Source organism: Callithrix jacchus, chromosome 6 (assembly GCF_049354715.1).
Source record: "Callithrix jacchus isolate 240 chromosome 6, calJac240_pri, whole genome shotgun sequence".
Taxonomy (NCBI): Eukaryota; Metazoa; Chordata; class Mammalia; order Primates; family Cebidae; genus Callithrix; species Callithrix jacchus.
Genome location: NC_133507.1, coordinates 88,789,174 through 88,806,274, shown reverse-complemented (window position 1 = coordinate 88,806,274; position 17,101 = coordinate 88,789,174). Strand labels below are relative to the sequence as shown.

The window sequence follows — 17,101 nt, the reverse complement described above, 5'->3', positions numbered from 1 at the left end:
TTGCTAACTCTTTTTCTTAATATACTTTTCTTTGTTTATGAAGAACGAAAAATATAAGTTATCTTGAGATATACATTCTTGTCCAAGCACTGCAATATGTCCACAATATCCCAAGGAACACAGTTGTCACAATTTGCCTTCATTAACCCCTGACTTAGGACTGACAAGTTTTTATTATCCCCCCCAAGAAGAGTGGAAAGTGACATGGAAGACAATTATAATAATGAGTATCATATATAAGAGAAAGTTACTAACTTAACTGTATTGAGTGTTTCTTTGGCTCTTGAAACAATCTGATAATTATTGATGGTAATAAGCAACTTGTTAACTGTATAACTATGCTCACTGTTTATAATAAGGTAAGAGTATATTGGCTTCTAGACAGAGGTACATGAAGGCTCTTCTTCATATATATATATTTAATGAGCATACCACAGCCTAGAAAACGTAATAGTGGCCTAAAATCACAGAAGCTACTAGAGATGGGACTGAAGCTATGACTCTGTCCTTTTGCCCTGTTTATTTCAATGACTAAGTCACTAAATTGATTGAATGAGGAACAGAATACCATATGAAAGTCACTCAAGCTAATGTGTACCAGAATGTTAACAACTAGCAAACATTTACAGGGATTGTTTTACCCTCCAGCAGCATGCTAAAGAAATAAGAATATTCCACATTTGATACAAGCTCCCTCCATAGGTTTGTTTCTTTATCTAAAAATTGGCTCTCCAGATTTGTTGAAAGATAATGTGTCACTAGCACTGTGCCTGCCACAGTGATTGTGTAGTTGTGTATTCTGAGCTGTTATTATGCCACAGTAATTGTGTATTCTGAGCTAGCTCTTCTCATTCCTTCTACATTTTAGATAGGAAATCAGAACCCAGTGAATGAATGAATTTTTATTATATAAGATGCTGTTATAAACTAGGTAGATAATCAGATGTTACTCCAGTAATTATGTGGTTATTTTTCTGGAAGTAGAAATAAATTTTATTTGTTATATGCCATGTAGGAAGATAAATGGGGGCCAAGAAAAACAATAAGATAACAGGTCCATATGGAAAATTTAATCTGCAACCTTGATCAAACCAGAAAAATGTTGTAATATATTTAGCCATAGGACACAAGAAGACATGTTAAACACATTCCCTGACTTTATTTTAAAGGATGATTTTGAAGCTGGGAATATATTAAATGAGCTTGAACATCTTTATTACCCAATAACTGTATTTTTATTCTAGTTGTTTAATTTCATAAGTGAAACTCACTTGCAATATTGAATGATGAGTTAGGATGAACGAAAACAACGTGACAGCTAAAGTATAACCTTTTAACCTCCCTTTGGAAAAGAAAAAGATGACTTGTGGATGAAAACCTTTCTAAGTCAGTTATTTACTCTGCTTGTTTTCTTAAAACTGATCAAACTATGGAACTTAAAATAACACTTCCGTAATGACCTACGACCATCATCAGGAGTACTAATTTTAGTACCATAGTAACTTCAATGATTATACAAGTTTGTAGATCTGTTTACCTTTATTAAATAGCTTAGTTCCTGATTTTTGAGTTCCTTTGTATGCTTTTTACAGATTTTCTTCCATTTTCTTGCTGACACATTTAACTGCTATCATTGTGCAAGTCTCCACAGCTGCATCCCCTTTTTAATTTGCTGCTTCCTAATAGGCAGTGGGTTTGGTAACCAAATAACAAACTTGTTAAAATTGTCAGTAAAATAAGATTTTGTCAGTTCTAAGAGAACATTCATAAGAGAAAAATGCATTTGCTTAGTTGCATGGACTCTGTGGTTGCAACTTTGATTCTGCCTCGAGTTTTGTTGTTTAAATCCCGCTTCTCAGCTCTGTCAAGAATGATGAGGTTGTCATATGACTAAATCCTGGGAGGTAAGATACTGCCGTTTATTGAGTAGACAAACTACCATATCTACTTTGGGTATGTTATGGAAACAAATTAGGTCATGTCTGCGACAGTTAGGGTACACATCTGGAGAAACGCAATAAGGTTATTCAAAGTTAAACAATATTATTAAAATAAATAATATTCTTTGAAATTTAAGAAGTCACTAAATTGCACAGGTTCTTGGACTTGAAAGGTATTGCCATTTTTCATGTTATTCTAACTTCATCAAAATGTCTGTTTTGAAATGTAATAGCTTATTCACCGCAACCTATCCTGTCTGCAAACGCAGAAAAAACATGGTTATTTTTACTTGATTCCACCCAGGCAGGAAAGTACCCTACCACTTCACAGCCTAAAACAAACAATTATTGGTGATGGTCTCATTATAAATTGCTTTTCACTGGCATAATGAGTTCTTTTTTCTTTTTTAAAAAGAGACTTAGATAACATGAAACATATGAACCAAATTGTGTTTGCCTGACATAAGCTGAATTTAAAACTCTTGCTGAGATTACCACAGTTTTAATACTTTCGCCTATTCGTTTGTGACACAAAGGCTGAATTTTAAAAACTTTTGTACAGCAAAAGCAATATATACATATAAAAATACTTGGAGTGCCCTAGGGGTTGTCAGTGTAGCAGAGAGATGGAAGACGAGTTTGATTTTAAGTTTAGGCTTCAAACATTTATGGCCTAAATGGGGATGTCATTCTGAATTAAGCCTCAAACAGTTTTTTTAATAGGCAAGAAAGGGTATCATTTCTAAGATGAGCTATAAAAGATTGAAACAAGGCCCCAGTTCCTTGCACTCATCAGAAAGTTTTTTTTCTCTCCAAAAGAGCAGGGATTACAACTGACAATCTCCGTCTCCTCCCAATTTTGGCACTTGTGTTCCTCTTCCACGAATCTCCTAACAGTTTCCATCAGAGGAGATATTTCATTTTTCGCTCCTGCTGCTACCAGATATGCCGGGATGTTGATGTAAAATCATTGCCACATGACAGTGACTGCTCATGTCCCAACTCATCAGTCAAGGACACCAGCCCAGTCTTACATAAGGCCTTTCCGTTGCTCATGTGTCTCTTGTCTCTCCCTTCACAGCCTGTCCTGACAAAAACATATCTTTTTAAAAGGTCTGAGAGTTTTTTTCTCTTTCTTTACCTCCTCGGTTGTTTTAGAAGCCCGAGCCACAGTAAATAGCCTATGGCTTGACTCATCTCTTTCTACCTCTGCCCTTCTAACTGTAATGACGAGATAATTTAGCAGTGATGCTCTCAAGCCAAGGCCATTAGTGAATTAACCTGAGGCAGCTCTAAGAAGTACGTCTGTAGTATCGCCGGATGCACTTTGCTGATTTTTGCTTCCCTCTCTCATACTTCCTAATTACTTCAAAGTTTCATATAGCTTCCTGCATTCCCCATATCTGGTAGAAGCAGCGTTCTACCCAGGCTTCTCTCATTAGGAAAGATCCAAACGCCTTAAAATATCTCTGTCTATCAAAGACTTGGCTTTAGTCCTGGGTTTTTGTGTTGTTTGTTTTGTTTTCAGGTCTCTGATCTGGACGAAGTGCTGACCAGGCCATTCGAAAAAAAAATCAATTAAAATGTTAAAAGAGCAAATATGTGTTTGTGTCCCCACTCCCAGGTGATACAGTTGTGCTTCTAGCAGAGGCCAACTAGAAACATATTTAAATGAAAATTTTGCTCAGGGAGAAAACTGTAAGGTCACTGAAGACAATTGCAGACAGAGGTGTGTGTGTCTATGCATGTTTATGAATGGGGTAGTTGATATGAAACAATTTGGGCAGACAGACCTAAATTTAATTCTCAATTTATACCACACAAATGTCGATAGGCTTTAATTGTAAATGTGGACCATGGTTTATGTGAATGATTAAGCCCATAAAAATGACTATATAGTTTATATTTTCCTTTTTGGGAATTTTTCTACAGGAACACGGAACACAATCGCCAGCTGTTATTTAGCCAGCTCTACACCAGTCCCAGTGTTGACAGGGAAAAAAGGTGTTTGAAATTAAATACATGATCCAAAATCTTCTAGTGACCCAATTGTTTAGAACCTATGCAGGCTTATGAAAAATTCTTACTGGCAAATCACATGACCTGAAATTCCATCCTTCAATAATAATTCAGTCTCAACCTTCTCAACTTTCTCCCAAAAGACTTCTTTGATGCCCCACTACTCCCCTCAACCCCACATCCGGATCCTCTGCAACAACATTGAATGTGTTGCTCTTTCTCTTTCTCCCAACCATTCATTCACTCCACTGTTCCATCCGTATTGTTTATATGGCTTTCTGCATTTCACCTGTAAATTTCCCAAGGGCAGGAACTTGTCTTAGTATGTTCAGGCTGCTATAACAAAGTATTATAAACTTGAGAGCTTATAGACAACAGAAATTTATTTTTCACAGTTCTGAGGAATGGGAAGTCCAAGATCAAGGTGCCAAGAGATTTGATGTCTGGTAAGGACCTGCATTTTTGTTTTGTAGATGGCACTGTCTTGCTGTGTCTTCACTTGGTATAAGGGGTTAGCTCTGGGTTCTTTTATGAGGGCACTAATTCCATTCATGAAGCCTCCACTCTTATGACTTTATTATCTCCCAATGTCCCCATATTATAATGGTATCATCTTGGTGATTAGGTTTCAATAACTGAAGTTGTGGGACATAAACATTTCAAAAATAGCCAGACTCTAATTTATCTTAAAGGATCACCAGATACAGAATATATGAAAGCATATATCTATATATCTTGTGATTTAGGACTTTCCTGGTGTGAATTGTGGAGAGAAGACTCATTAAAAATCAAGTAAGAGATACCACACTTTTCATGGCATCTTGTGAAATTCCTTTATTCCCCCCATGGAGGCCCATTTTTGAATGAATTATATTCTAGGTTTCACTCACATAATTAGCAACTGTTGTTATAAACAGAAAGACTCCTTGGTACTCTGGAATACATTCAAACATTGGAGGAAATACTTTTTAAATAAAACAACTTGTCTGATGGGCAAGGTCATTTTATTTTCAAAATGTCTAATAGGAAAACCCTTTAAATCCTAGTAATAGAATCTCCCTTATTCCTATAAAAGGAAAGTTAGTAGTATGTAGAAATGTTACGATGTCAGGTCAGGACAAGTTTTCTGAAGTTAACTTCTGGCAAAATTTGGGAAATAAGAAAATTTGGCTGTTGTACAAACAAATCTCTAGAGAAGAGACAACATAACAGGACTAGATAATGATGATTCTGCAAATGGATAATTAGGGATTACAGAGGGTGAAGAACTTTTACATTCCAGTGAAGGCATGAACCTGTAAGGGCTTTTACAAAAACAAAGCATGGAAGAAACCTGGCCCCGTGGAAAATAAACAGCTTCAGCATATTCCTACCTGAAAAATATTTCATTTTATTGTTCAAAACTACTCCCCTGATATATATATATATATATATGTGTGTGAATGAGTGACACTATTTAGTTGTTGTTAGCAGGAAATGTGTTTATTCTTCTAGTTTTTATATCTGTCACAAGTGAGATATGCTGAATACTTTTTCTTAAGAAACATTTCTGATTTTCTTAAATGTGGAAATTGAAGAAAACAGTCACTTGGTGAGAGCAGCAGGAGGTAGCCAAATGCCTGGGCAGATAGAGATGGGTCCCCAGTGAAACCCCACCTCCAAGTTGATGACTTCAAAGCCAGTCATCAGCTGCTATTAGCCTCAAAGCCAAGCTACAAGTTAAATCCTTGGCCCAAATTGACAACTCATCTTCCTGTTTAGCATATTTTCCACTGATTGATTCCTACCCATCACCTATTTTATATTTATCTACCCTTTCCTAATTTCTACACTGTCGTCCCCACCTTTGAGTGATGTCTTCGATTTAACCTTTTTTGTATACTCATAAACCAATCAGCATGCACTCCCATTCTGAGTCCTCAAGAGGATTAGACTTAGCCAGATGGGGGATTTTCCAGCCATTGAGTAGGGGATCCTCCGCCCCATTTTCCTTCTTTGCTGAGAGCTTTCCTTTTGCTTAATAAATTCTACTCAACTCACTCTGTTGTGTGTGCACCTAATTCCTCCTGGTTTTAAGGAAAGAACACGGACCTAGCTGAGCTAAGGAGCAGAAAGACCACAACACTGGGAAAGCAAAAGGTGAAAGCGGTAAGAATAGGCCCTAATAATTCCACAGAGACAGTAATCTGGTTGGTAAATCAAAAGAACTGAGCAAAATATTTAGAATACACACGTTTTTGTAGATACAGAATTGAAGCGTCCAGAGTGTTTCAAGTGTTCAGCACTCTAATCTAAAACTCAGAGTGCTAGTAAGAAGAGGAATTTCACTTTTCCTGTGTGACTAAGCAACACAGAGAAATCAGATGAATCTGAATTAGAAACAGCCAATTAAAAAATGCAAATATAAAGTGGTAATTGGGAGACAGAGGTGGTTACTAATTTATCTAAATTGCTATTTGGTTGACCACATTGATCAGATAGCCAGTCAATTATATTTCTTCCTTTAGATATTAAAAGTGTCTTCATATTAATTGGATATAAGCCAAAAAGAAAAAGAAGATAAATTTTTGAATTAATATTTAGATTATTTATGATGATGATATGTAGGCCACATACAATCTTAAGTATGAATAAAGATAAAAGTATGCCATCTTCTTGTCAAGATTATTTCCAGCTTTAAACATTCCATAATTTTTAGGGTTTTCATAAATTATAGAAGTTTATGAGCTACAGGAGACCTTCTTTTTAACTTGTAACAATGCCCTATGCATTAAAAATTGTTAGATGCTTTGTGTCCCCTTTTTATATAAAGTATTTTAAAAATCCTGATTCATGAAAGATGTAATAGTACAAACAAAATATTTAAGTAAAATATGGAAAACTGAAAAAGAACATATATTTACCTATTAATTTGATTACATTTTACACAGTGCAGGATTACAAATATTAATTTTTAAATTAGAAGATAAAATATAAGAGTACATTAGTAAGGCTAAATGTTGCTTTGTGAAGCTTTTCTTTCAGGTAACCAGAGTCTAGGGAAAATATAGAAATGTATTTATGGGTTATGATGTGAAATATATTTCTTGCTGAGAGTCACAATCAAAGAGTCAATTTAATTGTGTTACAATGTAACATACTCTCAAGATACTGGTTTCTAGGCTTATTGTACATAAAATTCTATAATGAACTGAGAAAATAGCCAAATCAGCCTCTTATATTGGACATTTGTAAACAATGAGACAACATCTTATCAGCTTTTTTATTGAAGTATTAACAGCCTTTGGCAGAAAAAGATACTCTACTAACCAGAAAAATGTGACAGAGTTTTGAAGTGTAGAATTTATTCTGTTATACATATACTACCATTCTTTTATGTAATGTTTTGACAAATTAAAAAAATAATAATTTAGAAAAATTCTGCAGATAATATGATTCACACCTTTCATCATTTTCTCCAAGCATCTGCTACTTAAAAGCCATATGGGTAAACAGAAGTCACAGGTTCCCTTTACCATCACAAGCATTGAAGGAGCTTCCAATCCATGAAAATATTGTTTAAATGCCCTACATAGATTAGAAACTTGTGTCAGAAGAATATCTAGTGTTACAGGATGTGCTCTACCATACTTGAAAATTTAGTCACTGAAAGTTAATTGAAATTTATCTGCATCCATTCAAAGATGCATTAATTAGAGCAATGAATGATAAATTATAATTCAGATATTGAATCAAACTATGGAGGATCTATAGTTATTGAAATAGTGATCTGAAACACACACACAGACACATTGGATAGGGCATTATAACATTTACAGAACTATATTAATTATTTATATGGGAACATTGATATTCGGATACCAATGGATACAGCAAACTGTGGCAAATCTTTTGTTTATATTTTCTAAATTTAGATACTACCCTAGCTACTCCAATCCTTATCCTGGATATACATCTTTGACTCAATTTTATGAGAACACAATGCAAAAGATGTTTAGAGCTGGAATGAGACTCAGCATCCAAAATTGAGTTTCTGAAATAAATTACTTGATTAAAAATATCAGAACTTACAAATGATATGGGAAAATACTGCTTCTTCTAAGTTAGTGTGAAATAGTTTTTTGTTTTGAAAGCCCAAGAAAACTTATCTGTTCAAAAGTCAAATGGAGAAATTTGGACAGATGAATAGACAGATGTAGGTATGCATTAATAATAGCCTTTTTTAAATTAGGTAATACACATAATTAATAATAATGGCAGAATACATTCCTAAAGCACATTCAAGATAAGCACAAATGCACTATTGATCTAAAGTAATTGTGATGAACTTAATTACATTCTGGATTTAAAAGGCTTGCTAACAAATTTCATCACTTGAAAAGGATTCTAAACACTTTTGGAGAATTTCAACTTTGAGATGAGTGCAAAGAACAGAAAATTAAATGTTAAACTAAGATACAGTATATGGGCATAAAAAGGGCAGGAGAAATATCAAATGTAATGCTCATAATAAGACAACAGGAATGTGCTGTATGCCATTAAGAAATAAACATTTGAAACATTACTTAATCCATGTTTTAAATGAATCCTAGGTAAAGGAGAAAATTTTATAATGAATGATTATTTTATGAACATTACCAACATATAGTAGTTACTATCCATATATATATATATACACACACACACATAGATGTGTAAAAAAAATCTATAAATGTATGTATATATATATATGCACATACATACATAAGTTCTGACATTATGTACACACAGACACATTCATACAATAATTGTTTGCCATTACTGTAGAAACTTTAGCTGACTTAAAGTGATTCTGACACAGATTTTTTCCTACTGTCCATTTCAGCCATCAGTTTGAAATAAAATTCACACACAATGATATTTCTTGGGTCTTCCCTCTACTTTTTTGTTTCCAGCATCACTCTCCCAATTCCAGCTTTCTTTAGCTCCATCCTGATCTAGCTCAATCTACTTCTGTCTCAAGTTCTTCTCTTTCCTACTCCCTATGAGAACTTAGACAATTTGTACCTAGATTTGAGCCATAACTAAGGCATTCTTTTCACAAGACCCTTCAGTGGCCTTTCCAGTTAAGTACAACCCCTTCTCACTAATAACATGTTCAACTTGCCCTTCACCTTCACCTCATAATGGTCAACTCGTATTCTAAACTTCCATCAGTATGGAATGTTTACAATTCATTTAAACATATTTGAAATTTATTGCAAGTTGTGTGCTTTTGCCCAGAATGCATGTTTTTATATTGGAAGGTCCTCAGTTTGTCAAAATCAACTCTGTTTTCAAAATCTCAAATACAATTTGCTGTATGAAGTTTCTTTCTGAATCGTTTATTGGAAAATTAGCGTTTTTAAAATCTAAAACCCACAGCCTCTTATTTTTACTTCTCTTAAGGTACTGATTTAGTTTTTCAGTACAGTGGACATTCATCATACAATATATTTAAATGATGAACATTCACTTAAACATATCAGACATTAACAACAGGAGTGAGGATTTTGTGTTTTTTTTCAATTCAATTTATATTTTGTGTGTCTTCTGTTTTTGTTTCATTTCAGGGTTAAAAGACTCTGTAAACAAGCCAACAACCTCATCTGGGATTCAACCAAAGGAAAAGAAAATGGACTGCACTGAATTCGCTAAGAGATAATGTAACACACCAAAAGCCATGTATACAGAAACTTATGAGAAATTTACAAAATTTTAAAAGATACTTTTTATGATATTAATCACTAATTTTGGAACCTAACTCTGGGTAAGGGTTTCTTTCATACATGAATGGGCAGTATAATCATAAAGGTGGACTATGAATATTTTTCATCCTGAACGGCACAGTATCTTTAGTAGCACTGTGGCCATAGTTGGCACTTACCTAATTTTGTTACTTGAAATACCAGGCTGTCTAAAAAGCTATAAAACCAAACAGCAAAGTGGTAAAGAACCATAGAAATCAAATAACTTATTAATTTTTAAAAAAGTAAAAATGGCTTATTTTAGGGCTTGATTACAAAACTTATAGGTCTTTGAAAAGCTTATGTAGTTTAAAGAACTCTTCACCTCTTCTTTACTTTATCTTCTAAATGGAAAATTCCTTAAGGACAGAAAGGATATTATATATTTTGGTATCCATTGAATGCAATTCAGTGTTTGGTACGTTTTCCTTCTAATCGTTCAAAGAATAACTTAGCACTATGGCATGCTTTCAAAAAAATTTCAACAGTTGAGATTTTAGTAGAAAATTGCAGAAATAATTGACAAATCAACTTTATCTCTTTAAAAACTGAGCCTATTACTGAGGTCTGATATACATGCAAAGAGTGAGTTCAATTTAAATATGGTTGACTGATAGAAATTAAGATGAAATGAGACTCTGTGCCACGTAGGAGTATACAGAAGCCACAGAAAGCTCCATGGCACAATTCCTTCTAAGTAGCAACCACACCACAAAGAAGGTGAAAAGCAGTGGCAAATCGAGAAGTAGAAACTCATCTAAAAACAGCTGATCAGACAACATCAAATACAATAGCCACACCAGAAATAGCCCTTCTGGCTTCAGCCTCTCAAATACAAGGGGATGCCAAGTCTATAAAAAATGGACTTGATTTATTTTGCTCAATTCCCCCCTCCCATTTACCTCTCCTGTCAAGTGCTCTAGTTTTGGAAAGTCGCTATTTCAGATGAACTCCACAGAGGGCTGCATTTTGTCACTTTGCAATCAGCAACTCAAGCAGTCATATCACTTTTGTTCATAGCTACTGTGTTACTGCCAAATTGGTCTGGGAAATTGAAAAACAGCATTAGAGGTAGTGCTCATAAAAAAAATTCCTATTTCTCCATTTGGCTTTTTTATTTCCTCCTTCAACATTTTGATTATCTATTTCATTTCAGATCTATAGCTTGTTTTGCTTGAGAAAGGGATTTTCCTACTGGTTATCTTCATAAGGCAGATTTTAGGATGTCCAGATCCAAAGGCTCCCTGCTGCGTAATAAAATCTAACTCTTGGCCAATGCAGGAAGTGTAAAACTTGAACATTAAATTTTATTTAAATTGAATTATCATTTGAACCTTTAGTTTAGGGTAACCATGGCTGGGACTCAACAACTATTACTATCAGATGCTTGATCAATTGAAGTTTTTTATTACTTTATTTGACCCTCCTATTTTTTGATATGTACAATTTGATGCAGAGAAAAATGTTACAAAGATATAAAGTACATAAAGGTGAACTACATTACATCTCCATGTCAGATCTGTGCCTCATTTAAAGAAACGACAGACTATCAAAAATACTTGAATAGCAATTTAATTTTTTCTTGTTTTCTCAAAAAACAACTAAAAAAAGATTCAATTTGTAAAACAAAGTTAACCCTCTGGAAATCTGACTTTCTGATCTCCTTTTAACACATACGCCTACATATGTCCTCACACTGTTTCTCTTCTCTCTAAGCTTTTCCTTTCTTGCCTGGGCCACTTGGATGATAATATTTTCTGTCTCTGCACACTCCCTGCCCCCTCCACACATACCCACACATTTTACTCTATTATTGCTCCTTAGGGGCAGTTTTCTCATTTAAGTGTAAATCAATCTCCCTTTTCTATCATCTCTAATTTCCTACACCATTCAGCACTCTGATCAACATCACAAATAAGTGAAAGCAAGTAGGTAGAAAATAGAGGTGGTGAAAAAGGTATAAATAGTGATCAGTTCCCTTTCTAATCACAATACTCCTCCCACCTCCATTTAAGTGCTTTGGTTAGAGCAGTTTTTCTCGTGCCTTTTCTATCACCTGGAGAGCTTTCTTTAAAAAAATATAATACGCAAGTCCTGCTCCAGACCAGTCATGCCTGTCTCTGGAGTGGGAAACAGACAATATTTAAAAATCTTCCCAAGTGAATCTAATACACGATACACAAAGTTGAGAAACGCTGGTTGAAGACTTATTATATTCTACAAAGCAGAGCATAATATGCTTTTTCTGAAGAATTGGGTCCTAGAGTAATGATAGTGGTAGTACTGGGAAGAGGAGGGGATGATGGTTGTTACTGATGATGTAGGTGAGTATCTGTTGGTATCAGGATTTAAAGTGAATGGGTGAACTAGAAGCTGTAGTTTGAATGTACTGCAAACTTAACCACCATTAGACACAGAGCTAACCCTCATGTTTGTGACTTCCCTGAGCAGGAAAAGTCAATGTATGCTACCTACCACAGCACCTAATAGAAGAGTCTCTACCCACAAAATAAGAAAAATTGCTTTATTCCCTAGATAATTTTCCTCATGGATTCAGGGTGCAACTAGATGTCCATTTAAAAACACAGAACTATCTCCACCCCTGTTTTGTACCTGTGCCTCCAAAATACTGAGACACAGAGGGCCAGGCAGTCACAGCAGTCCCTCTTGTATTCAGTGCTGTCACAAAGAAAGTAGTTTTGTTGGCAACTTGGTAATCCAAGATTAAGAGACAAACACACCTCTATCTATACAGACACTTGGAGTCTATCTTCCTCCCTTAAATATGAGTTCTGTAAGTTAGTCTTAGTTTTATTTCCAAAGTACTGCAATATTTTCCCCATTTTCTGGCTCAACATTGATTAGCTTCACAGTACTGCAAATTCAGGAAGTCTTTAAGTTTAAAATAGGTCCTAAAGCTATTGTGTCTGTCTATCAGTCTATCTATCTATCTTAATAGCTGTGCATGAAATGCCTCCAGCCACATCAAATGTTTCTACAAACTGTGCTACTTCTTCTCCTGGCAGATTGCCACTGTTGAAATCTCTCCATGCTGTACCTATAAGTACCATATCTTGTTGATGTGCAATTATGAATTTAGTATATGAACACAGACAAATCACTTGCCACCTATAGTTCCTAGGCCAGTAAGGCGTGCTGTAATACAAACAAAAATCAGATGACTTTCAAACCACAAACAATACCAACATTAACTGTAGGCCTTCACCTTGATGTATTTTTCTACCTTTTAATACTACTTCTAGACCATATTAGTAGCTCAATCTAACCTGTATTTGAGGACTATTTCTTTCCTTCCTTCCTTCCTTCCTTCCTTCCTTCCTTCCTTCCTTCCTTCCTTCCTTCCTTCCTCCCTCCCTTCCTTCCTCCCTCCCTTCCTTCCCTCACCCCTCCCCTCCCCTCCCTTCCCCTCCTCTTCCTTTTTCCTTCCTTCCTTCTTTGACAGATTCTCACTCTGTCACTTAGTCTGGAGTACAGTAAAATGATCTAGTTCCAGTGAATATTCCACCTCCCAGGTTCAAGCCCTTCTTGTACCTCAACCTCCCAGGTAGCTGGAATTACAAGTATGCATCAACATACCCAACTAATTTTTGTATTTTGAGTAGAGACGGGGTTTCACCAGGTTAGCCAGGCTGGTTTTGAACTACTGACCTCAAGTGATCTGCCTGCTCAGCCTCCCACAGTGCTGGATTATAGGGTGAGCCACAGCACCCAGCCTTAGCACTATTTTCTTAAGCCTCTACAAGAAACTACACACACATTTCTCAAGTTTTTAAAGCAAATACCTGTTGTCAGCAGTTCTACTTGGAGTAACAGCCAGATTCCCAGGGAAATCTCTGTTACTGGGGCAGAGTAAATGACTTGAATTAGCCTAAACATAGCTACTATGTCCTCTATCATCCACCAAGAGCTCCAATTTAAGAATGTCTGTGCCTGTGGAGGTGAAATATGTTTCTAGCTTTCAATTTCATAAGAAACCATATTAGGTCTCTGAATAGTCTTCAGTGATTCTCTCTGCAATAGTATTCTGAGAAGCATAAAACTTTTGTAGGGTAAATCTTTACCCTTTGCACTATAAGTCTGGTGAGGTTGTAACCAGTTTAAAAATATGTTTTTGAGGTATTGATTTTTATCTGAAGTACAGCTGAGTACTGAAACTTAAAGGCTGGCTCCCAAAATGTAATCCACATATAGTTAATTAGTCAAGGATACTCACAGTTCTATGTTGGCTCAACTCAAACAGGCAAAGATATTTAGAAAGTAATTTAAACAATATTTAGAAAGTAATTTAAACATTTCATAATCCTCTCAAAATATTATAAAGAGGGATCATATTCACAATGTATTGCTAAGTTCCTGAAATCTGTTTCTTCATCTCTTTTAAAGCAGCTGTTCTCAAAATATTTCTCTTTCACTCTAAACTCCCTAAAAAAATCTTCCTTCAGACAATCCTTTGGGCTCTGTACTTGTTCAGTTCTCCTCTGCTTGCCAGGATTCATTGCTTTCTCCTAATATACCCAGGTTCGAAGCAATAATGGGCAGGGCCTAAACCTATTAATATTCCCACATTAACTGTTTTTACATTAAAAGGTAATTTTTGCATCCAATCTACAGGTGACAACATAAACAGAGATTAACATGAGGTTGGACAGTCCTCATAACTAATTGATTAATGTTAATCTTACCTGTTTTTATGTAGATAAGATGCCAGTAAATGTTTGAGAAGCTTATATGTAACAAGCATGAATACAGATTATCTCATTGATTTTAATATATTTGGAAATGCATAAATTGATATTTGCCTAATTGTGTCACAAATTCCAGAAAAGTAACATTTCTTTTCCTGATAAAAGACACAAAATAAACTAGACTGAATGTGCTGGCTTTTGATTGGCCCGAATTAAAGTTAAGCATAGCTGTGTCACTCTTAGATTCCTGGAAGCAAGATCAGCATCTGACTCAAGCAAGTAAATTAAGTGAACACATCCATGGATATTATTTACACCTTTCACACTGGGAGGCAAGAGGTAAACAAGTGGTCTCTTACAGGTACCAATCATTTCATAGAAAAGCTGTGTCAATGAAATAAAAAAGTAAATTATGATAGTAACATAATTCAGTTGAATATGCCTGTGTGTATGCATGTGTTTTTATAAAAGGTTAAGCAGTTACTAATCCTTCAGTGAATCCTAGGTTCTACATGAAAAGTGCTTGTTCTCCTGGAGGTTTATGTTCCTTGGGCCAATTCATATTTCCATAATTCAGGTTGCCCATATCTTGCATTAGGGGATACAGATAAAAGGGAATTTTTCTGTCTCAAAAAGTTATAGTGGAATCATTCAGAATTTATCACATTTATATATTTTACAGGACTGATATATATAGTAGCTAATATATCAATGTTGTAATAACATAAGCGATCAGTAGGTAATGCATTCTACTTTAAAACTTCACATTTGAGGCTTTTAAGTAAAATACTGTGAATCAACACCTTACTTTATTATTACTCTAAGTCTGTAATTGTGCATACCATAGTTACTTAAAAAGATAGATCTTTCATCAGGTACACTTCAGCTTAATTTCTTCTCTCAAAACTCATCTAGAAAAGCAATCACATAGCATATTCTGAAGAAAACTTGTTGAGGATAGCACTTTAATTAAAAGTTTTTTCCTTAGGAAGAAGCCTAACATTGAAGTTCTAACCAACAATTGTGATTATAGATTCTAAGACCCAGTTTTGTAAGGAGATTACCTTAGGAGTCTGGCTATGCAGGGATATAATTGCATTACATCTTCCTAATTCTTCACAGAAGAGTCAAACAAATACAGTTTTATACCTTGTACTTAAGTATGAGATGTTACCAAAAGCAAACCACTAAGAAAGAACTTCTGTGTGTGAAGTGTATATTGATGGATGGTCAATAGATGGTACATGGAAATGTCATTTTTTATGAAAGGGATTAACACCATTTACTACAGCAGCAAACCTTTGAATGAAACTATTGTATAAATTTTATATAAATCATACAAAATGGTTGGTCAGATAAGACAGATAATCTAATATCAAAACTTGTTAAATGTTATGTCGTGTTATAACAGTGTTCTCTAATTAGATCTCCTCATGAAACAAGCTCTGTGTAAAGGGGATATAATTTAAGATAAATATGGTAAAATAAGGGCTTAAAAATCCTATTATTGATAGAGGCAGAAAGCAGATAATCCTAGTTAGAGAGGGGTAGGTCTCCAGTGAAACCCCCCCTTCAAGCCAAAGACAGTTTGAAGCCTGAAAGCCAAGCTACAAGTCACATCGCAGACAAGATTGAGAACCTGCCTTCCCGTTTAGTATACTTTCTTCTGATTGATCCTCACTCTTCCCGTTTTACATATATCTACCTTTCCCTAATTGGTGTTTAAAGCTGTCTTGCCCACCTTTGAGTGGTGCCTTTGTTTTAGCCTTTTTTGCATACTCACAAACCAATCAGTACACACTATCCTATTCTGAGCCACAGAAGCCCTGGATTCAGCCACACTGAGAAAGAATTTACCTGACTTCAGGTGGGGGACCACCCCCACATCCCTTCTCTGCTGAAAGCTGTCCTGTCACTCAATAAAATTATTCTCCACCCTTCTCACCCTTCAATTGTCAGCCTATCCTCATTATTCTTGAATGTGGGACAATAACTTGGGAACCCTGGGACTTGGGTACAAGCTATAACACAGGTGGGCTGGGGTACACCCAGACCAGCCGTGGCCTGAGCCAGCGAATGAGCCAGGCACAGCCAGACAGGCAGAGTGGGCGAGTAGTCTCCTGAGGCATGTAGCATGGCCCAGATGGCATTGTAGCCAGCCATAGGTCCCTGGCTGATTAAAATGACTGAGAAAAATCCTGTGTCACTATGGAGCACATTGGATTTGCCATATTTATTTGTGCAAATTGGCAGACTAAAGATAACTATGGCCCACAGGCTAATCCAGTCCATAGCCTGTTTTGTATGCTGCTTGAGATAACAATGGTTTTGCATTTTTAAAGAGTGTAAAAAACAAAGAAGAATATTGACTGGAGACATATGTGGCCCACAAATATTGAAATATTTATTATCTAGTCCGGTACAAAAAAAATGCTGACACCTAATTTAAGATTTTTTTTTTCCTTTTGAGAAAGGTCCTATTTGAGTGGATTCATCATAGTTAATATGGGGCAGAATTATATAAGTCCTGTTTGAATCTCCTCTATATTCTCAGGTTTATAGGATCATTAAAGGCCTGACACCTCTTTAGCTAAGTCAGGTAAGACCACCTGGAACTCCAGGCTTCAAGCCAGGTCCCTTTAAGCAGAATAGCCTGGAGCTGGGCTGAAAC

General features: G+C 35.5%; 1 protein-coding gene and 1 long non-coding RNA gene across 5 annotated transcripts in view; one reads left to right on the top strand and one right to left on the bottom strand.

The window, feature by feature from the left end:
* LRP1B (LDL receptor related protein 1B) overlaps positions 1-17,101 on the bottom strand; it is a 1,941,900-nt gene that overhangs the window by 1,371,165 nt on the left and 553,634 nt on the right. The window lies entirely within an intron of this gene.
* LOC118154768 (uncharacterized) lies at positions 5,921-11,220 on the top strand. The gene is made up of 2 exons (XR_004745030.3): positions 5,921-6,107; positions 9,551-11,220. It is a non-coding gene; the product is annotated as an uncharacterized LOC118154768 (long non-coding RNA).